Source organism: Montipora foliosa, chromosome 3 (assembly GCF_036669935.1).
Source record: "Montipora foliosa isolate CH-2021 chromosome 3, ASM3666993v2, whole genome shotgun sequence".
Taxonomy (NCBI): Eukaryota; Metazoa; Cnidaria; class Anthozoa; order Scleractinia; family Acroporidae; genus Montipora; species Montipora foliosa.
This window is the reverse complement of record NC_090871.1, coordinates 71,117,342-71,139,841: the sequence shown is the minus strand read 5'-3', so window position 1 is coordinate 71,139,841 and position 22,500 is coordinate 71,117,342. Positions and strand designations below refer to the sequence as shown.

At 38.7% G+C, this 22,500-nt stretch overlaps 1 long non-coding RNA gene and 1 pseudogene across 6 annotated transcripts in view; one reads left to right on the top strand and one right to left on the bottom strand.

The window, feature by feature from the left end:
• The window catches only part of LOC137998150 (spectrin beta chain, non-erythrocytic 1-like), a 57,712-nt pseudogene extending 35,908 nt beyond the window's left edge, over positions 1 to 21,804 (bottom strand).
• Positions 21,805 to 21,861: 57 nt separating this feature from the next.
• Positions 21,862 to 22,500, top strand: part of LOC137998151 (uncharacterized) — a 9,162-nt gene continuing 8,523 nt past the window's right edge. For 3 of the 6 annotated variants that reach the window (XR_011122718.1, XR_011122715.1, XR_011122713.1), the window contains exons 1-2: positions 21,862 to 22,214; positions 22,495 to 22,500. The exon at positions 22,495 to 22,500 is cut by the window's right edge. This is a non-coding gene — a long non-coding RNA (uncharacterized lncRNA). The remainder of the gene's footprint in view (positions 22,215 to 22,494) is intronic. The other 3 variants (XR_011122716.1, XR_011122714.1, XR_011122717.1) reach the window with 3 other exon arrangements.

The window sequence follows — 22,500 nt, the reverse complement described above, 5'->3', positions numbered from 1 at the left end:
TTAAAAGAGATGGAACAAAAAGTAAAGCAGTTAGGGAAATAATGATTAGAGGACGGGAAATGGAGATGATACATGTACTTGCTGCATTTTCAATTTCAAAACTAAGAGAGTTAGGACCTTGGAAACAGACAGAATTTTCTTTTATTAGTCCTGTAGCAGGACAAATGAAAAAATTCGGATCTTTTAGTGTCATAAGAATGCACTTGGCGTGTCAATAAAAATATATCATTAAAACCCAAATTTATAGAGATACATAAAAATCAAAACAACCAGAGGGACAAGAAGAAGAATTTACATCAGCTTTCTTTGTGGGGTTACACTAATTTAGACAAATGCTTCCCAATACAGACCTTGTTTATGTCACTCAATGACTTGCTTTCTGGTGGACTGTACATCTTCTGATGGTTTGCACGAAGCTTGCTTGTTAATATGAACAGCTGGACTTCAAGGTTGCCTTTTTCAACAAATCTGACAAAGAACAAATCAAAGTCACTGAAATTTCTCTTTAAACTCACAAGTCAACAACTTACAGCAAAGCAGAGTTTGAGGTTTTGTTATCAAGCTCCTGCAGTAGAGGGGATCTGGGAAGTCTCAGAACTTCCTTTGTGACTTCCAGTCTTAATTCTGGAACTGAGCCAAAAAGGTGAACCAACCACACAAACTCCTCAGGGAAAACTCCCTCCAACACACCTAACACCCAATATCAAACAGAACTTTTTAAAACAACAACTATTTTTACCTAGGAGGTTTTTCTTGAGTCCTGTACTGATTAAATTCCAACATCTGTTGCTGTACTCCAACAAGGCTATTGGCAAAAGTTCGGTCAGAGAGTTTCACAATGGTAACTTCAATCCATTCCAGAAGATTTGTTGCTAGCTTCTCATAGTCCTCAATAAGCTCAGAATTCTCCTTGATTCGCTCAATTACCTTGGAAAAAAATGAACAAACTTTGTTTTGAGTATGTCCTAAACCAGAATGCAGAAGTACATTATGCATGTTGGGAACAAAAAAATTAAGGGCTTTCAGGACAACAGTCACATAAAACTAAAACTAGACCCTCCGTGAGGGTACACTGGGTTGCCTGTGGTACGTGCATCGTTCCAGACAATTTTTTTCAAGTTGGGGGGTCATTAAGAAGACCATTTAAGGGGTCACCCAGACGTCTTACCAGCAGAGGCCCTTTGGCTCACAGGTCCTCACACATTCGTACGACGAAACAGATCCTTTTCTGGGGTTAAAAACCTGGCTCCCGGCCTGTTAATTAATCATTTGTAGAAAGAAGAAATTCCTGTAGTCTTTAGAAAAAATAGACACGCATTGCTTACGTTGGTAGTGAAGTAACACAGCGATTTATTTGAGCTGTGTGTTGTCTTCCAGGAGATTCAAGTTGTCCTTGCGTAATGTGTAGCTCTAACAGTGCACGATATTGTTTTGGTATTGTCTATCATTGTAGTGCCATGGTAGAAGTCTTGGGTAAATAGCCTGACAAGACATGTGGTTACTAGCAAAGCACTGAACCCAAAAAGATTGAAGAAAATAAATAAGAAGTGAGAAACATATGCTTCTGGGCTGACATGCTGATAATTTTCAAGCCCCCTCACAACTTCTTTCACCACAACTTTAAGCGTGCCCTCTGAGCATCTGACAGCTTTGTAATACTAAAGTTTACTAAAGTGAAGCATTTGTGTCAAATGATGGCAAGATACCAATCATGACTAAAACACCACACGAGTACATACGGGTAACATACGAGTAACACACGGAACATACGGACACATACGAGTAACATACGACTAACATACGACTAACATACGGATACATACGAGTAACATACGGATACATACGAGTAAAAAAATACGAACATACACGAGTAAAATTCATACCAGTAAATTTTTATGCAAAGTAACGACAACTTAAGTAAAATATTACGCATTACTTCCCCGACTAAGGAAAGTTTGCGTTACAAGAGCAAAGATATTTGATATTAAACAGGTGGCCTGGGGTCTTGCCTGGTAATCTGATGTGCGCAAAAAATAGCTTGTCGCGCAGTGGATGGTCTTCACGCGTTCGATCTTTACCGTGCACTGAACAGATTGAAGAGCATAATACTGATTTACAGATGACACATTTGAGAAAGGAACCGAGATATAGATGTAACTAACACTGGTAAGTGAAGTGTTTTTGCTACCGCAGATGATACCAAAAATCTGCTTTAGTTTTGTAACATGAACAACGTTGGTATATAGTTAACTAAAGAATTTAAGTGCGGACTCTAGGTGAAGATCGGCTTACAGCCCTGAAACCAAGTGTGAAGTATTTCCGAGTGTGTCTACTATTTGAGGATCGCTTTATGACCAAAATAATATATGTAGTAGTTGTGTGCATTAAGCAGTTACAGTTTCAGTTACAGTATCACTCAGTTGTCTTAATAATTTTTTATTTCGAATTCAGTTTGTATTTCAGGCTTTTGAAGACTTAATTCCACTGACTCCATTTTAATTTTTAAATATTTACATTTATAGCTAAAATATTGTTCCAATACTTAAATAACTTTCCGGAATTGTTGTTTGTTATCATTAGCAGTTACAGTTACAGTTTGCAGTTAAAGTTAGCAGTTTCTAGTTTCAGTTGTCTGACATACAGAGTAAAGACAAAATGTTTAGGGGCACCCAACGAGAATATAGTTCACCACTTAAACATAGCAAACGCATTTTCGTATTTAAAAGGGTAGATAAAGGCATATTTTTATCCCCTAAAAATCTTTTATCTGTTCGGATTTCCCAGCTAAAAATCTAGTGATCCGAACATTATAGGGATTAAAACTTACTTTTTCGAAATTTTCAGCCAGAAAAAAGGCTCCCGAAAATTCTAGGTGACCTTTTTAGGGTAAAAATCCGTTAAAAATGGGCAATTATACCATTTTTCAGATGTTCGGAAAGTCCTAGGAGAGGCAGGCAAGCAAGAAATTTTACAACAAATGTTCCGAAAATTATAGATCTCAAATCATCTTCCAAACAGATATTTTCCGAAAGTTGACGTTGGGTGCCCCTGAATGTTTTGTTCTATTGTCTAGTTTTGCAGGTTTAGTGAAACTTTGATTGCCAATCAATACAACAGGGTTTACATACCGTCAATAAATATTTAGTTATTTAGTGTTGCAAGGAACGTTTCAATGTGTCTTGAATTGTTAAGAGCTTTTGACGGCTTTAATAGCTTTGTAATTCCTGATATCTCGATGCGAAAAATACATACCCCTTGGACCTCTGATATGAAGTGTGTGTGTGTGAGTGTGTGTGTGTGTGTGTGTGTGTGTGGGGGGGGTGCCATGCGATTTTTTGATGTGTCAACTGTTCCAAAAATTCGACATTTTAAACATAATTCTTCTAGTTTCTCAACACGAAATTACAAAATCAATACATTTTTACATGTACATGGTTACATTTAAGCTTACATTGTCATCTTGCAGCGCAAACTAAGGGTTTTGCACTCCATGTGAATTTATTTTACTGTGACTAAATTTAACGAAAGCCTGGGGGGGGGGGGGGTCGATCAACATCCCCCCCTCAAACTGAACCGGGAACGTGTTTGCTGACGTGCAAAAATGCTTGCAAGGCTTATAATTAGAGCTTAGTTTATGAGAAAAACACTCGTATCACTCGTATGTATTGGTATGTATCCGTATGTTAGTCGTATGTATCCGTGAGTTAGTCGTATGTATCCGTATGTTACTCGTATGTTAGTCGTATGTGAGTCGTATGTATTCGTATGTATCCGTATGTTCCGTATGTTACTCGTATGTTACCTGTATGTACTCGTGTGGTGTTTTAGTCATGATCCGAGATACCGGGTTTTCGTAAGTTTCTTTTTCTGTCTAGTGTTATAAAGTTTGACATCAAAACAAAGATCACAATCGCCCACCATTGTTTCTGCAAAGTCAAAAATTAACTCTCCAAGACAAGGTTATTTATCACCAGGTAATTCCATCATTTTGGAAATAGCAGCTACTTTATTATTCATCGACAATTTTTTGCTGATTTTGGGGCTCAGGTTGTTGAACTCAAGCTCGCTTCCAACAGACCTGTTTATTTTCGTGACTTATGCGTTACCACAAAAATTTTTCCCGTATCACATTTCAACCCATGTATGCAAATTTGTTAAGCTCGAAAATTACACAACATGATAAGTTTACACAAGCTGGAAATTTCACAAAAATCTTTTCCAGCGAAACAGTTATTGAAACAAACAACATATTTGCGATTAAGAGGCAAGAAACCCTTCCTATTTCAGTTGCGCGCGTGCAAACGAAACACACAATCACAAAGCATATGCAATTAAATAAATTTCTGACAGTTCACATCAAACCCTTTTCAAAAGAACCTTGACGGTAAATAATAAAAGACAAAAGAAACAACAAGCTTTCATTCAAATAATTTTTTTACCTTTGCTGAGTTGAGTCTTAAAATGAATGTAACTTGCCGGACAACTTAGATGCGACTTCAGTAAACACAGTGATGCATTCAAGGTAGACTGCAAAACAGTCGTATTTTTTGCGAACGCAAGCGACACGGTAAAATAATATTCAAACGAAAGGTCTGGAGCGAGTGTAGAAACGGCGAGGGAGAATGGGGAGAGACCCCTCACACGGGCGTGTGAGGCTCACGCGCTTCACACGCGAGGGTCACGCTTACGGCGCTTCGCGCCTTCCGAAAATGGAAGAAAACGACTGTTTTGCAGTCTACATTCAAGGCGTTCGATTCCTTCAGTGTTTGTTAAATCCATAAAAGAGGGGGACATGGGGGGGCCCTAAACACCGCAATACCGCAAAAAAAATTAACGAACACCGCATCACCGCAAGAAAAGTCGACGAAACACCGTCACCGCAACAATTATTTTTAGCTACATGATTTTAACGTCTACACTTGACATAACACGTTTATACCTAAACAATTTTCCACAAAATAAACACAACTCCTGGTAGCAGCGGTCAAGTTACTTATCAAGTTACGTATTTATCAACGAAAACAGCTTCTCATTGGCAGCTTAAGCGTATTGAAGATTAACTCGACAATGTTGGTCTGTATTTTATTACAAATTAAACACAATGGTACGTGCTTGTCATAAATTATCACGGAGTAACGAAGTTTACGTGCTGAATTTAGGTCTGAGAAAGATCAAACAAGAAACCACAGCACCGCGAATGATTTCATTTCACCGAACACCGTAGCTTGAGAAACACAAACATCGCACACTGTTGGGTTTGCGATCACCGCAACACCGCAAATTGAGATTTTATTCACCGCATCACCGCATTGAAAAAACCATCAACACCGCAACACCGCAAATCCCCATGTCATGTCCCCCTCATAAAATAATTGCCATTTGACTTCAGTGTTGTATATAGTACCCAGCTAAAGCTTACTTGATATGCAACGGCGAAAAATGAAATTGTTGTCGAAGACCATTACTCGTCGCTTTAAAGATTCCAGGTATTTATTTTTCATCGCCTACGTTGTTTATCCAATTGACGTTCCATTCTGGAGCTCCATAAGGGCATATTTTGTTTAAAGATGATTTAAAACCCCATTTGCGTTACAATGACTTTCAACGCCATTCCAGGTTAATAATTTAATGTCCTCCCGTGTGCACCAGAGAAATCTACGCATTACCCCAGCCCCCTCAAACCTAACAAAATACGCAGAGAAGACTCTATGCACAAAGACACCACTAAGCGGGGGAGTGACACGCAAGACTTTTACTGACATGGAAAAAAGGAAAACGACGAAACGCTACACAGATTCCGACTGGGTTTAGCAACCCAGTAAATACCGTAAAACCCCGCAGATAAGCTGAACCTTTTCTCCATAAATCGTTGCTAGAAATCGGGGGTGCGACTTATCTGTGGGAACATTTGAAAAAGGTGTCGTGAATTTCAATGTCAATTTCCGTTAACTGAAACTTTTATGGAAAAGTATGTAAATGATTATTACACAAACGGTCAGTGTAAAAAGCAGACTGCAGACCAGGGGTAAAATGCAGACTGAGGTTAGAATGTAACTATTGAAAAAGCGCAAACCCCTTAGAAATGCTAACCTTCGGCCTAAAACAATATTTAGGCTTTTTCAACAGTTAAATTATAACCTCAGTCTGCATTTTACCCCCGGTCTGCAGTCTGCAGTCTACGTTTTACACGGACCGATTACACAAACCTACAGGGGAGTACTGATCATTGCTTTTGTAAGTTTGCTATTCTTGAGTATTCGCGTGGTAGATGGCCCACTGTTTCTTCACCGTTTAGCACTTTGATAGCAAGTTTGTCGAACAAATAGTCTTGTGACGTATCCAGTTTTACATTTTTGCGTTCAATCTAATGCCTGGTTACTAAGCTTTAAATGTTATGTTCACATTCTTGTTGTAATGCAAAACTATGGAAAAACTGTGTTGAATGAAGAAATTCCTTTCAACAAATACCAGAAAAAGATCAATCATACCTCAAAGCTAGTAGAAACTATGTTCATTATGTGGGTAAGACTTTGGAAGTATTTCCCGTTTCAATGTTAATAGCAAGTTTACATTCGATGTACAATGGATGATGAAGAAGACTTCTCAAGACTCTACTTTGGATTTCTTTTGATTTCTTTTAAAAACCTTTTTTTCCAAGTTCAGGGTGCCGCTTATCTGCAGCTTTTGCGGTACTTGTCTAGTAGTTTATAATTTTGACTTTCAATTAACCATTTGCAAAAAACACTTTTATAAACATCTATAGATAAAGATATAAATATCCCATCTGTAAACCAGCACTCAAAATACCTTGCCAATCCTGCTTCCGCTGACTTCAACTGTCTTCATCTTCGCAAAGTAATGATAATAAGCTGCTACATAAGTGATGACCGATTTCTCATCAGGAAAGTCCACATTGACATCTGCAATTAAATGAAGAAACAGGATATTTCAGTTACCTCTAAATTTCTGACACTACACTGTACAGAGAGAATACTAATCCACTAATCATTTCTTGAGTCACTCTATATTTATCCTTTTTTACCAAGTGTGTTTTATCAGGCCTGTCAATAAAATTGAAAGTAGAAGGCTAATAATTACAAGAAGGCAGCTATGAATCGAAAGTGAGCTTGGCTCATTTGAAATGTTCTACACCACGCTGTTTTGTCAGATTAGCCGCAAGACTGAGAACTATTCAGTTAAATGTTCCAGGCGTTCCACACCAATCGCACAAATGATCAAGAGCAAGTAGTTGTGGTTTAAGTTTAATCTCCGTAAAACTATGCCATCAATTCCACTCAAAACGAGGAGAAGACTGTTTTAAAAGTTTCCTCAATGATAATTTAAGTGTAAAAATTTTCATCTTAAATTGGTGGTAAAATGAGAGGAAAGTAGCTGGCTTAAAATGGCTTACAAGCCAGCAGTTGTGGCCACCTACCAGCCCTAGTAGACCACTTTCCGTACATTAAAATTCAGCTTAGCAGCGAGGCCTAGAGGACACAAACAAAGGAGACTGAATAAACATGTTTATTCATTTCTTTAGTTTGTGTCCACTTAGCCTCACAATCAAGCTGCATTTTAATATATTTTTTGTTATAATTTGAAAGTTTTCATATTGTCAAATATAACATTTAAATAAAGGGAAAAAATCAAAAGTGGTCTATTGACTGCAATGGTTCTATTTAACATTTCTTCATCTGGTTTGACTCACAACCATATTTGGTAAATCATACGACCAAAACAGAAAATGCCTAAAAACTCAGCGAGTTAACTACTTTTTTCACACATTTTTAATGCAAAATCATGTGAACATTCTAACACAAAATCTGAAAAATTTTCCGATTCCACCAACTTTGTCCTGGTGCTGTGTGCTAACAAAGCAAAGTAAATGCAAGGGAAGTATCAAAATAAACAGCAGGCATAATAAACAAGCTTTTGTTTTAGGTATTATTCCAGATAAATACTTTGTAACAAAGAAATAAAAGCTAAAAGTTGGGTATTGTCGTAATAAGCATTTGACAACCAATACTGTGGGTAAGGCCATTTACTATAGCTGTATAATGAATTAATGTATCAAACTTTGCATAAATATCACACAGCTACCACTTGAACTTAAGGAATTCATTTATTACTTTATATTTTGGGTTTGGATTAGAGGAACACACTAAGACAAAGCAGCACAAATCTGTATACAAGTGTCCATCCAAGGGAAAATGCTCTACATTAAACAAGAGATCCCATATTTTACCTTCTGCATCAAGCAGCTGGGGGATTTCAAGTTGTGTTTCGGCTACTTCAAAAGCAAGATTCAAGTTCTTTTCAGGTTCACTCTTGGTGAGTTTTTCATACTCAATCAGGTCAGGCCTATGGAACAAAAGATTGAAAGAAGAATTGTGATTGACATCAATTATTTAAAAATTGCACCGTAACCAGGATGAGACATGTTGTGAATCTGAAAGACGTTCTCTGGTTAAAAATTGGTTAAAAATTATAAGCTTTCGGCTATCTATCTATAGCCTTTAACGAATGAAATATAAGAAGCACGAATCAAAATATATACGAAAAGGGGTGTAAAAATTCGATGCGGGTGAGAACTAAAATATGAATAAGAATGATCTAGAAAAAATTACAATAAAATAGAGTATTGTCTCGGTAACGGTTTAGAATTATTGTCCGCGTTAACAGTTTTAGCGGTATGCCAGGATTCCAAGGTTTTTCTAACACGGTAGTTGCCTTTGTCAATCACGCATGCATTATTAAAGTCAATAGAGTGGTCATTCTTCCATGCATGGCTGGCAATGTTTGACCCTTTCGCGAAATTTTTTAGGTTTCTTTGATGTTCTTTTTTCCGCGTTAAAAAGCATCTTCCAGTTTCGCCAATGTAACTCCACGGACAGTCCGAGCACGGAATTTTGTAAACAACATTGCATTGTTGGTCCAAGGGCTGTCTTGTTTTTGGGGATGGGAATTCTTGCTGAAGGGTTTGGTGACGACTCGAATTTCATGTTTGCGTAATAATCTCATGAGGGGCTCTGTCAAGCCGCTAATATATGGAAGGCACGCAAATCCATGGGGTGTATTCTGTGGGTCAACCCAACTAAAGAACATTGCTACTAATTCTTCTGGTGATGGAACAGTTGGTGATGGTGGCTTCTTTCTATTTTTGGAAATATAAGAGATGACTGAGGACGGGTAGCCATTGGCTTTTAGTGCATCTGTGACATAGTTGGTCTCGCGTGATTTTCCTTCGTTAGTGCTTGGGAGATTAGACGCACGGAATAACAAGGTAGAGGCCGTGCTGATTTTGTGTTTTCTCTCATGATGTGAGGAGAAGTCTAGATATCTATCAGTGTGGGTTGGTTTTCGATAAACGTCAATGACAGCAACACCATTTTTTCTTGACACTAAGGTGTCAAGGAAGGCAATTTGTCCATTGTTCTCTTCTTCAATGGTAAATGTGATCTTAGGGTCGACAGCGTTTAAGGTGTCGTGGAAGGAATGGACAGCAGCTTTCTTGATGACAACAAAGCTGTCATCAACGTATCGTTTCCAAATCCTTGGCGGAACAGTGGCAGAGCTGATGGCTGACTCTTCTATCACTTCCATACAGAGGTTAGCGACGATAGGGCTAACAGGGCTGCCCATGGCACAACCATGAATCTGCTTGTATGTGCGATTATTGTAGACAAAATAGTTGTTTGAAAGAGTGAAGTCAAGGAGAGAGATGATGTCGTCGGTAGAGAGGTTTGTTCTGGTCTGTAGTGTGTTGTCACAGTTCAGTTTATTGCGGATATAATCGCAAGCTTTATTCACTGGGATAGCTGTGAAAAGGGACACCACGTCAAATGACACCATGACTTCGTCGTCCAAGATTTCGATGTTAGCTACTTGTTTCGCGAACTGGGAGGAGTTGAGGACAGAATAACCATTAAGGTTCTGTATCGGAGAAAGGATATCTGATAGAAACTTGGATGTGTTATAAAGGGCGGAGCCGATACATGAAACGATTGGTCGAAGAGGGCAGCCAGGTTTATGGTGTTTAATAGAGCCACGAATGGCAGGTAGAGAACCATCTGTGGAATGAAGTTTGCGATAAGTAGCTTCGTCAATCTTATTTTCTCTTTTTAGAGCGAGGAGCTTGCTGTTCAGTTCTCTTTCAATTTTGGTGGATGGCGACTTGTAGACTTGTTGATAAGTGTCAGGGTCACTAAGTAGAGCTTCCATCTTGGTGTCGTAGTCGGATCTGTCTAAAACAACGAAACAGTTCCCTTTGTCAGCTTTTGTTATCACACGTTCAGGATCATTCTTTAAGTCCTTTAGAGCTTTTTGTTCAGCTTTCGTGATATTTTTATGTGGTGGAATTCGAGCTCTATGGAGTAAAGAAGCCGTAGTGGTTCGTATGGCGTCCTTCGAGTCATCGGGGAGGCGGGAAATGGCGGCTTCAACCTCAGAGACAATGTCTTTAACAGGGATGTTTCGTGGTGTTGGGGCGAACTTGGGGCCTTTCTCAAGTAGAGAACGTTCTGCCGTAGAGAGAGGTTTGTGTGATAAATTGATCACCCAGTTCTTTCTGTCGATCGTATTAGAGCTGTCATTTTTTGCTTCCATCCTTAAATTTGTAAACTTGTTCTCGTGTCTCGCTTCAATGTTGTTGCGGACTGATTGCGATCTCTTAATCAAATATTGTAGAAGCGTGGAAGAGATGTCATCGGTGACTAAGGTCGATAATTGCTGTTTGGATTCTTCGAGCGTTCTTTTCAAAACTCGGATTCTGTTGTGACAAATAGAGATTCGTGCTCGCATACAATGTTTGCTGGCCCGTTCCATAATGTTTTTACTCTATTTTATTGTAATTTTTTCTAGATCATTCTTATTCATATTTTAACCAATTTTTAACCAGAGAACGTCTTTCAGATTCACATCAATTATTTAGTCGAGAAGCTCAATGCTAGCCAGGTTACCAAACTTCACCCTTGGTTTAATTAACAGCCATTGTTAGGGAACTGGAGCCAGCGCTCTGCCCTGAAGACACAGCTGGACATGTGAGGTGAACCATTGTTGATCTCTGTCAATCAGAGACTCGCCTGCCCAAATTGAGTAGGCATAAATTATGCTATTTTTAGAGGAAATGTTCAAATTGTGGCTGCAAAGGTAGTGTCTGTTTTCAAGCTTTGCGGTGCCTTTAAGGCGGGAAACATCCAAGATTTTTGACAACGGAAAGTGTACGAGAAGCTGGAGACTGGTATAGTGCTGTTTTCAACCCTCTGAGTTTGGAAACTTCACTGATTTTTTGGTCCGCGCCAAGGCCAAATTACAGCTTTCAAATCCATTGTTATTGCAATTTCTCTTCAGACTTCGCTAATGTGAGAGCAAGTAAAATTCTTCAAGATGAACTGAAATTATCGCTGAGTTTATTTGTGGCAGAACAAAGGGACCGACGAGGCCAACTGAGAGATCTGAAGCAGCCAAAGAGTGATTTTGTTGATAATTTGCCAGTTGAGTTCAAACTAACATTATATTAACCGCTTCACCTCAAGCTCACATCATCTGAAAACTTCACACAGATCTTTTAGGCATTGTTATGTAATTACTGTTTTGTTAAAACCGATGTTTTGGGATGTCTAATTATATTTCTCCACAATTATTTACTTTGAATACATTATATATTAAATTTACGTCACAGACACAATCTATCGTTCGCGTCCAGTCATCTCTTCTCTGGGAGGGTATGCAAACTTGAGTAAGCGGCGGAAATTTAGCCTAACTTCACCTCAAAAGAAAAACTTACTAACGATGACAGGACCGACCTTAATTTGACAGGATCACCCCCTAATTTAACCTTTAGTAGCAAGTAGGCTGAGTTGGTTGAGCATGGGCCTGTGGCAGCGGACGTTTGGGCTGAAACCATGGCCAGATCAACACTGGCAAAGAGTCCAATAAAAAATAACCTAACTAGACAAACATGTCTTTATATATATGTAACCAGTTTCAACGGACAACAAAAAAAAGATAAACAGCCAACGTGACCCTTAATCAAGTGCAATCCAAATGCAAAATTAATTTCAGTCTGACCAAAAATATTTCTGTGGATGAAGGTATGGATGCATTTAGAGGTAGGCTTTCTTATCAACAATATACAAGGCTGCTGCCTAAGAAAATTTTAAAGGGGCCCTCAGAGCTAAACGCTGAGAACTTAGGAGCCCAACATATGAAGTGAAAGGTGTTGCTGTGAAAAATTAAGGCGCCCAGAGCTATTCTTTGGGAGCCCCAGGCTACTGGGCTCCTGTTAGGCAACAGCCTTGATATATGCCAGCAAAGACGACGAAATACAGGATCAACGTGTAGTACTAGAATTACCTATGTCTGTGAATGAGTGCATTAAATGCCAATCCATCACGCCAGCTAGTGGTAAAGTTTGAGACTGTAACATTTCGATACCTAAAAATAACAAATGTTCACAGTTACCCTAAAAGTAAAGATGGAAAACCTTTCGAAAGGTCGTTAAGGCTGGAAGACTCATGTTTGAAATACTGAACATTGTTTGTATTGTTTTATTTATCATCTTGCAATTACTAGATTAGTTAGGAGTGCCCTAATGACAAGCAAAATCATCTGGCATCCTTAAGGGTAAAATCTGTAGGTGTCACTATTACCAACTGTGCTCCTATTGTCAATTTTCTCCAAAAATGGTTAGAGATTTATTGGGTGCCAAAATAAACTGTGGCAGAGAACTTTTTTTTCACTCACCCAACTGTCTTTGACTGGCACCAAAGCAACAATGCATCCTTTGCAGATCTCTTTTCCTTTGTTTCACCGTCAATGGTAATATCTGAAATCTAGACAAAGTTGATTTATGTAACCACAAGATTTTGACACCAATAGATGCTTTTGGTTATGAATGAAAATGCTTTGTTACCTGGAATCTCAAAATAATTGTCCAAATAAGACCAAGAGTGATCTTATTATTTCCATCAACAATGTCATGAGCTCCAACGTTTTCCAAGTGGACCTACAAGTAATTGAAATACAAGGTAACCAGATATTATCAACAGATCTCAGTAAGAAGAAAAAACAACAATGATATTAAATGTAAGGAGAAATGTAGACTCCGAAAAATATCCGAATCCCATCTGGGATTCGGTCATTTTTCCGCGTCTACATTTCTCCTTACATTTAATATCAGATCTCAGTAAAAGCCTTTAAAACTCAAAATAGGAAAGGAGGATTGTCCCAAATTGTTGCACAAAGTAACTGCATTAGCAATGGTTCCAATACACCTTATTCCAAAATGGCCGCCATTTTAGTACTCTTTTGTTTCCATGCAAATTGGCCCTTATGGCCTCGATTTCAAATGTAAAATTCAAAAGAATATTTTACCTTGAACAAGGCCATAAGGGCCAATTTGCATGGAAAAAAAAAATTAAAATGGGGACCATTTTGGAATAAGGTGTACGAGAATAAGTGCTTTCACTCAGAAAAGTCGGCTAATTTCCTCCTAAATTGAAGTAAATTAAAGACAGTTTCTTTAAGTTCATAGTGACAATGGCAACAGTCCTTACTCTACTCAAATCAGCCACCAACATTAAATTTTATTGAAGCCACTTAAAGGGGCTAGGTCACTATTTTCGGTACTTTTGTTTAATTTTGTTAATTACGAGCTCTAAACGTCAAATTGGCAGAACAGGAGTCTTTCATTCGCAAAATCATGGCCACATAACAACTGAGAATGATTTTCCAGCATTGTAAATGACATTTTGATATAGACTGATATAAATTTGAATAATTCAATCCATGACTTTCAATCCATTTCAATCCTCTCCAGTTTTGTCCATCCATGTCCCTTCTTGGCTAGAGGCTGCCCAGAGGGAAGGAGCATGAACAGGACTCGAGGTCCTATGTGAGGTGCTCCACCCTACCCTATCCAGACCAGAAAGACCAGACCACAACACCGGGAACTACATGCCCTACTCCTTACGACAAGTGTGCGGGTTCTTTTACGTCCCACAGGATTATAAACATTGAAGGGTTGTGAGACGGGACCTCCGGCTTATCGTCCTTATCCAAGAAGACTAGAGAGTCTAACCATTTGCAGATGTAATTACAAAGGCAGCACTTTCTCCTCAGTTATTTAAAGACCCTGAGTGTTGGTCCGGCCGGAGTTGAACTCACGACCTCCCGCATGACAGCCCGGTGCTCAACCAACTGAGCCACCGAATATAGAGTTCTTCTATATTTTTGAACAGTTATTTTGATATTTTAGTTAATTCTATGACCATTCGATCAGTGCTGAAATTGCCTCAAATTGCGTGACCTAGCCCCTTTAAGCAGGTAGGTGGTATCAGAAGCACATGATCTTGAAGCATGTAACTTGCAACTCTTTTCCCTGAAACAAAGCTGGGGATTTTATGACACCAATTTTGTGCCCAAAAATGAACAAAAATAACATCTAAGGTCCACAAGCAGTAAAATGCACAAGCTATCTTACATCCAAATAAGGAAATTTTTAAACTCAAAGTACCCCAGCTCTGAACCAGAGTTAAAGGAGCTCGGTAAAGATATTTTGGTTTCAAAAACAGACATCAAAATTGTATTTAAGTATTGGGGAAATAGTGAAATAACAATTTGTTAGGGAAGATAAGAACCAAAGAGACAAGAATAAATGCAAGCATGGCCAGGATGGTGAAGGATGCAGAAGATTGAAACGGATTACAAATGATCTTTTTGATAAATTGAGGCTAAACTTTTCAAAATCCAACACCATGATATGACTCTTTTAACGCTTCAATGTCACGAGCTTCTTGTTGTATAAAGGGTGAAACATGTGATATCCCAAATGATGCAGTTGAAAAACAGATAACCCAAAATTAAAGGACCTACATAAGACAATCACAACAAATATTGAGAACATACCCTCTGTTGTTTCAAAAAAATCTAGGCTTTGTCAACATTCTCCAACATGTGAATTCTCATTCTTCCTTTGGAGGGTTTGGGCTGAAATAAGTAAGTTGAAATAATAATCTCTTCCAGATCTCAGAGTGATTTTAATCTAGTATTAAACCTAATTACAATGAATGGTGTCAGAGAGAAAATCACAGTGACATTATTAGAAAAGAGGTCTAACAAAATGAAGTTCAAAAAGGATTTCAACCCAAGTCTGTGAGACCGCCCTGCACTCTGTTCTACCAAATCAGCAATCAAGTCATTTTTTTTAATAAAATTATTATTATTTGATACATTACAATACTTTTGATGCACTACAAATTAAAGTGAAGTGAGGTCAAGTCATGATGGGAGTTGGATCAAGAGCAAATTACTTTCCCATCCTGTATGATGCAAATGGATGACAGAGAATGTAAACAAACACATCTTACAGGGCTCGAAATTAATGAAAAAATCCAGTTGCAAAAAACGAAGGTGAAAACAAGTCTCAAATTGTGACTCCTCCAGATATTTTAGTCCCAAAATCACAATCTCAAGCCCTGTATTTTGATTAGAGATGATCAAGGTGAACAAGCAACTTGTTCATCTTCTTCAGAATGCTATCTTTTAAAAAATGCACCACTCAAGCCAAAAAACCTCCTAAAACATTGGCAAGTCATTTTGCTGTCAAGTGCAACAAAGCTTTAACGGTAATGGTAAATTGCTTGACCCCTGAGGAGTTCCCAATTGACAGCTAAAATCATCTGGTTTTGGGATAAGAATAAAGAAGACTTGTCATTTGGAGAGAAAGGGATTTATTAACCGGGCAGGCTCATGTCTTTAGTTAGAAAGCAATTTGAGAAATCTCAGCTTGATAAAACTGGATTCAAGTATTGATAGACTAAGATCTCGGCCAACTGGGCTGGTTGTTTGGCATGTAAATGATAAAGTAAGTTTATTTATTAATTTTATTTAACTTTGCCAGTCAAGCCGACAGAGCACCACAACTGTTAAAGCTTGTGCCAACTACTGTCACCCCTTTTTCCCCCCAACCATGATACACAACAGAAGGCAGACCACAACACCAGCCCTAATCTTCGCGACAAGTGTGTGGGTTCTTTTACGTCCCACAGGATTATGAACATTGAAGGGTTGTGAGACGGGGTCTATGGTTTATCATCCTTATCTGAGAAGATGAGAAAGGCTAACCATTTGCAGATCTAATTACAAAGGCCGCACTTTCTCCTCAGTTATTCAAAGACCCTGAGTTAACCTATCAATATACAAAACTTGTCTTTTCATTGTTAACACTAGCAAGATAACGGGACCTAAGCGATCTGTTAAGATCACCGATCGTTTCACATGTACCTCCGCAAATGTCATTTATTGCATAACCTGCACGTTATGCAATAAATTATACATTGGTGAGACAGGTAGACGACTAGGTGACCGATTCTGCGAACACCTTCGCGATGTTGAGAAGAATGACAAGGATGCATCCAAGCCAGTCGCTCGCCATTTTAATCTGCCTAACCACTCCAAAAAACACATGGCTATCTGCGGCCTTTCCCTACATCTAGGTACCACGGAAAGCCGCAAAAATCTGGAACAAAAGTTAATCTTTCAAATCGGCACCCTTAATCCTCACGGTATTAACGAACGCTTTTCATTTAACTAATATATTCCTATTTTTCACGTTGCCATGTTACCACCAATAGCGTAGCTCCTACTCTACTATAAAAACTACACGTAACCCAAAATCCCTCTATTCGCTCTGACGAAGGGCTAACACTCGAAACGTCAGCTTTTAGAATCTCTGTACGGTGGCCAATTTACATTATCAACTCCGTTGATAAAACCAAATTTTTGTATACTACTTCCCCACCGACGCAGCACCACAGTTTCTTTAGAAACTACCCCTTCATTAACCTATCAATGTTCAGCACAGATCTAGACTCAATGAACTTTGCTGACCCAAAGTTAGTGGAGATGCAACATACCAGCTTTTCACCAGAGAGGATCTCTAGGAGTAAAATCAATTTTTTGCCATCTCGTAAGTCATGATAAAGGTCATTGATCCTGGCACTGACACGCTGAAGATGTGAATTGATCCATTTTGTGAAAGTTTTTCTTTGAACTTTTTCTTGTTCATCTGCAAAATACAATCATTTTACTGAATGCTCTTAACCCATTTACTCCCAGGGGTTCCCCATTGACGAGTAAAATCGTCTGGCGTCAGACAGAGTAAAATACTAAGTCTGGCCAGTTTAGGCCGGTTTGGGCGTCAAAGGATTAAAAGGGTACACAATGCATTCATGAATTTATCTCTACATACAATGACTGGTTGACCATGATAGTGGAATTTTTCTAAACTGAATAAAAGCAAGGGCGTTATTAATTTAAAGCTTGCCATATTACTTCTATATTTTAGCTGGTTAAAAGCATTAATAAAATTAAGTAAAATCCTCTATTAACAATCAATTTTTTTATGATAAAAAACTTGTTTGTTTGTTTGTTTTGACTACCTTTTTTTCTACCAAGAATGCTAGTATCATAAACACTGATTTGAAAGCAATATCACTTTTTAAGCAATGCATGTAAGAATTTGCATAAAAAGTCAGTGTCACCAAATGCTTACTGCAGACGTGAAAAGAACCAAGTTACTACACCAAACTAAAAGGGAACATTTAAATTCAGAGTTTCAATTTATTTAAAGTCCACAGTCATTCAAAGATATAAAACAGCATATATTTTCTCCTTGCAAGATCAGTACACTGTCAAGCAGACAGTTTATGAGAATATTTTAAATTTATCACCTAAGGGTTTTTGCTTACACATATCAAATTCCCATAACTGACAATAAGAGGATTGTACAACCATCAGTGAGGAGAATTAACATTTAGATCTTGGGAGTAAAAGAGTTAATTATCCACTTGCACAAATCCCATAATACACCTCTTTTACCCCCGGATATTTTGCATAATCATTGTTTACAATTTCTCCTGGGACATGAAGATGTCCCAAGAGAAATCAAATAATGTCTATGCAAACATTTTTTTTTGGTGGGGGGAGGGGGGCAGTAACTGAGGTGTATTATGGGAGTTGTGCAAATGGAGAATGATTGAACACACTTCCATCCAGTTAAAAATGAACCATTTCCGCAAGTCTGAGATTTGTATATATAGTAGAAAAGCCGCTCTCAGAATTAAAACACCATACTAATCCAGGAAACATAGTGATAAGCCTAACTGGACGTTTACATAATCATAGCACGAAGAAACGAACAATGATGTTGGCATCCCACCAAAGCTGCTTCAATTTTGAACAAAGTTTATGGGGCGCCAAATGTATTTTTATTATTTAGAGTGGTTATTTGTATATAACAAAAACAAGTATGGTTATACGTAAATAACCACATTGCAGTTTGGTTATTTCTAAATAAAATCGAAAAAATGGTTATTTGGTTATTTTTTAGAGATAACCAAAACTTGAATTTTTTTTTCCAGCGACTGCAAATTGCAAATTGGTTATTTAGCACAAAATGGCTAGTACTTAAACACGGAATGCCGGAACGGTGGAATACTTAAACACGGAACGCCGGCATACTTAAAAAAAGAACGCTAGAAATACTTAAACACGGAACAGTTGTGAAAATTCTGACAATTGGAACACATGGTTCCCCCCTCCCCCCTCCCCCCCCCACAAGTGTTCGGGGCAAAAAATGAAAGCACAAACAAAACAATGGTGAAATATGAACCCTTTTATTGTCGTAAAAAAGGTTGCTGTTATTCATCATGGTGAAGTACAATAATAATAAAGTATTCTCGTTTGTTTCACGATGTGGTCACTTGTGATGTAGATCGCGCCATTTCGACTGCATACTGCTAGTCTTCATAAGGCAATGATGTCGATTGGTTACGCGTCACCTTTTAAACAGGATGCTCCGCTGTGATTGGTTGGTTTTCAGCAGTTGTGATTAGGATCTGAGAACCTAGGATCTGGAAACGCTACGTTGACGACACTTTCACCATCCTGGATCGTGGAAACGTTGATAGCTTCTTACAGCATCTGAACAACCAGCATGAAGGGGTAGTTTCTAAAGAAAGGGTGGTGCTGCGTCGGTGGGGAAGTAGTATACAAAAATTTGGTTTTATCAACAGAGTTGATAATGTAAATTGGCCACTGTACAGAGATTCTAAAAGCTAAATTAGAATCTCTGTACGGTGGCCAATTTACATTATCAACTCCGTTGATAAAACCAAATTTTTGAACAACCAGCAGCCTTCCATTTGCTTCACCATGGAGACAGAGAACGACTACAAACTCGCTTTCCTTGACACCGCAGTTTCAAAAGAACCGGATGGCCGCCTCACCACCAGCACGTACAGGAAGCCTACGCACATTGATCCGTACTTAGCGTATGATTCCCACCACCCGCAATCAGTAAAACGCGGTATTGTCAAGTGCCTCTACGAGCGCGCCAAACGTCTCGTAGCAAAACTTTCTGTTATCTCCAAGGAGAAGAAACACCTGTCTTCTGTTCCTGTCTCTAATGGTTACCTCTTTCTTTCTTGCAGAAAATCACCAAGACCAGGAAACCGAGTAGCAGTGCTGAGCCCACGATCAAGTGAGCCACTGCGGTTTGACCCTATGTCAAAGGCCTATCCCAACAACTTCGCCGCTGCCAGCAGCAACAAGGCATACGCGCTGTTTTCAAGTCGGAGACTACATTAAGATCACATCAAGTACGACCGAAAGATGCTGTCAAGCCGACTAAACAAGATGGCGTGGTTTACAGGATTCCCTGTGAATGCGGTAAAGTCTACATCGGCGAGACTAGAAGACCTATGCAAGACAGAATGAAAGAACATGAGCGAGACATCCGACTTGCCCGTACCCAGACCTCCGCCGTTTCAGAACACGCTAACAACACCGGACACAACCCGCTTTGGAACGAAGTAAAGTTTATTGATCGTGACCCTCATTGGTACACACTCAGGGTCAAAGAGGCGATTCACCTAAGACCTCACCCTACGACAGCCGTCCACCAAAGAAACAACACGCCGAAGCAGCTAGGATCGAAACACACCAATCACAGCTGCTGAAAACCAACCAATCACATCGGAGCATCCTGTTTAAAAGGTGACGCGTAACCATTCGACATCATCGCCTTATGAAGACTAGCAGTATGCAGTCGAAACGGCGTGATCTACATCACAAGTGACCACATCGTGAAACAAACGAGAATACTTTATTATTATAGTACTTCACCACGATGAATAACAGCAACCTTTTTTACGACAATAAAAGGGTTCATATTTCACCATTGTTTTGTACTTTATTTTTTTGCCCCGAACACTTGTGGGGGGGGGGGGGGAACCATGTGTTCCAATTGTCAGAATTTTCACAACTGTTCCGTGTTTAAGTATTCTGGCGTTCTTTTTTTAAGTATTCCGGCGTTCCGTGTTTAAGTATTCCGGCGTTCCGTCTTAAAGTATTCCACCGTTCTGGCATTCCGTGTTTAAGTACTAGCCATTTTGTGCTAAATAACCAATTTGCAATTTGCAGTCATTGGGAAAAAAAAATCAAGTTTTGGTTATCTCTAAAAAATAACCAAATAACCATTTTTTCGACTTTGGTTATTTAGCAAATAACCACTTTGCAGTTTTGGTTATTTAGCAAATAACCAATTTTCAGTTTGGTTATTTAGCAAATAACCAATTTTCAGGTTTGGTTATTTAGCAAATAACCACACTCATTTCTTGGTTACTTGTTAAATAACCAATGTCTCCTTTTGGTTATTTAGAAATAACCAAACTGCAATGTGGTTATTTACATATAACCATACTTGCAATTGTTTTGGTTATATACAAATAACCACTCTAAATAATAAAAATACATTTGGCGCCCCATAAAAGTTCGCGCTTTTTACGTTAGGGTATTTGCTTTCTATCGTACCCTCGTGAACCTTAAAAGGCAAAACTCACCGACAAGCCGGCTGTCATGACAGCGGTTTGGGATATTATCTTGTCTGCAAATAATTTCGGTATACGGTGACCAACAAATTGTTTACTTTCACTTAAGCTTAACTTTCTCTTTTATTTGCCAAATAACACACACCTCCTGCTGCCTCGCACATGCTCAAATTATATGCATAAAGCCACCAAAACCGTTTCGAAAGCATTAATCATCATTTTGGTTGTTTACTCTGCTCCGAACAGCCAAAAAATCTTGAACCCTATTTTAATGCACAAATTAAACTTGCCTGCCAGCACTTTAATTTGAGATCTTTCGAATAACCGAGTGGAGCTTTGCTGTTCCATCCATTGATCTTCTTCAGGGCCGCGATAGTCGGTTAAAACTTCGCCCATTGTCCCCATAGATTGAATAAACGCCTAAAAATAAGCACATTGTGAGTCGTAACAAACCCTCTTCTAGAATTCATATAACAAGAGAGGAGGGTCGATATTTATAAACTTTGACAAGTATTCAGCAATACAGCTTAAGAATTTTGCATCAAACGCAAAGATTATGTGGGCTAAAAATCACGCTGTAGCAAATGTCAACTAATTTTCAACTTTAGAAAGACACTGTGATGGTCACTTCTTCATTTGTGGCCTTCATGGATGTGTTGCCTTTGCTAACGGCGACCTTAACTTGTGACAAGAGTAAGCGCTCGAAATCCTGGATTATCCGTCGCAGCAAGTTAGTACTAAGGCCGATTCTACATTGTAGTGTTCTGCAATCAAGTTTTACGTCAAATAAGATACCTTTGGAAGAAGTAAATGTCAAGAACTCGTTCAATGAGTCAACAACACACAAAAGCTTGTGTTTTATGGCCGCCATTGTGAACAACACAAGCTTTTCTACTGAGCAATACCGCTGACAATGGTGGGCTCGAATCACAGGTACATTTCAAATGACGTGTTATGAAGAGAATAACAAACTACATTCGGAGAAGAAATGGCAAATCAACGCCCAGCTGCATTCCACGAGTCTTCCACCTTCCCCGCCCTGAAGCACCCAATGAAGAGACGTCTACTAATCGCCCCAGCCAATCATTGAGCATTTTATAGCGCACAAGTCACGGGAACGTTTGTTACTTTGGCCTTGCGAATGATATATTTGAAATCAAAGTGCCACTGTCGTTACTCGCGGATATGAAAGTTACCTCGATTGTTTAACATTGGCAGGCTGAAGTTTTCTTAATGCATTAGCATTGATAGTTGGATAATTGTGTAACAGCACGATGGGCTCTCATATGCAACTAGATACCCAAAATAATGCATGTATGTGAGGTAATCTCCTTTGCTGGAATTCAACCCTGTGAAATAAGTATACCATTTCTCCAATAGGCATAAGATAAATCTTCTGTTCAAAGTTCGTTGCACAGATGACAGGGTAATTTTGAATAAGGTCTGATTTTTGTTGCCAGGTCATATTGTTAATGTCATCAGGTTTAGCAAGTAGAGCAGATCCATTCAGTAATATTGACACTTTTTGTGCCAGTTATACATTCCTCCAACAAACCTTGTGAATATTTATCACTATATTTGATATTGTTACACTTAAAAACAGATGATG